Source organism: Aplysia californica, unplaced genomic scaffold (assembly GCF_000002075.1).
Source record: "Aplysia californica isolate F4 #8 unplaced genomic scaffold, AplCal3.0 scaffold00023, whole genome shotgun sequence".
In the NCBI taxonomy this organism is placed as follows: Eukaryota; Metazoa; Mollusca; class Gastropoda; order Aplysiida; family Aplysiidae; genus Aplysia; species Aplysia californica.
The window spans coordinates 1,290,704-1,291,882 of NW_004797293.1; the positions used below are offsets into that span (position 1 = coordinate 1,290,704).

At 44.3% G+C, this 1,179-nt stretch overlaps 1 protein-coding gene across 1 annotated transcript in view; it reads right to left on the bottom strand.

Moving 5' to 3' along the window:
- Positions 1-1,179, bottom strand: part of LOC101845522 (O-acyltransferase like protein-like) — a 29,467-nt gene that overhangs the window by 10,158 nt on the left and 18,130 nt on the right. The window lies entirely within an intron of this gene.

Here is a 1,179-nt window from a genome sequence, read left to right on the forward strand (position 1 = left end):
AGAATAGCTTCCGATCTATTGACCGGTGCAGCGCCGGAGAATAGCCACTTGCTTCATAATATTGTTTCTTGACACTACCATATTTTAGCTTTTTCACATTATAATTTTATGTTTACAACAATGTCAGTGGTTTGGGTGAGTGGGGGAGGGGGGTGGCGATGGCGAAAGTAGGGGTATAACATGAGGATAGAGAGAGAGGGAGAGAGAAAGAGAGTGTATGTGTGTGCGCCCGCGCGCGTGTGTGTGTGTGTGTGTGAGAGAGAGAGAGAGAGAGAGAGAGAGAGGGGGGGCTTCTTGTATGTCTAAAATGGAATGTCCTTCTCTATGTCTACAGGTCTGTCTCATGAATAGTCTCAATATTAAACCGAAGCTCTTTCTGACCAACTGAAACTAGTGAAACTGACTAGGGCAAACTCTTTCTAAACACTCTCTTTGACTATTTAAGCACTGAATTAATACACTTTCCTTGAGGTGCACACACAATGCTATTTAATCGAAGCAGGGAGGTCCGACTTGAATGTCGTTGTGTCGTTTCACGTCAGAGTATCGATCAGCACTTCAGAGCAACATTAATGGAGTCAAAGTACAAACATCAATTTTTCAGAGCAGCTGCAAGTAGTCGTACAGATTTAAAACCCCCATTGACACAATTTAGACCATTATTCGAGCCTGTCTGTCGGGGCTATCCTGGGATGATAAAAGTGTACACTGTTCCAACCCCCCCCCCCAGGGCAGTACTACTGATTGGAGTTTCTTTAGGCCATTCCCAAAGGGGGGATATTAGTATGTTCTTATGCGCAGTAGAATTGTAAATGGACTGATTTATCAATGTCATGCTCATACTATGCCGAAACAACATAGGAGGACTGCTGCTTTTTCTTTTCCCGTCCGAATTATCGTCATTTCCCCTCCACTTCTTTTGTATATTTGTTACACTCTTGGGGACTGCTATTTCCTGGGTGCCTTGATAGTCGAAGCAGACTTTGTGCTGTTAAGGCTAGACAGGTGAGCAGAGTAAGCCCGATTCCCCCTTTGGACTCCTCTGTTGACATCCACCCCTTGGCGCTCATATGACCTTATACCTTTGCGAGCGTCGTAAAATCTTACTAAAACAAAAGCAAGTCACAACAGACAGATGGAGATACTTAATAGAAACATAACAAGAACCCCCCCCCCTGA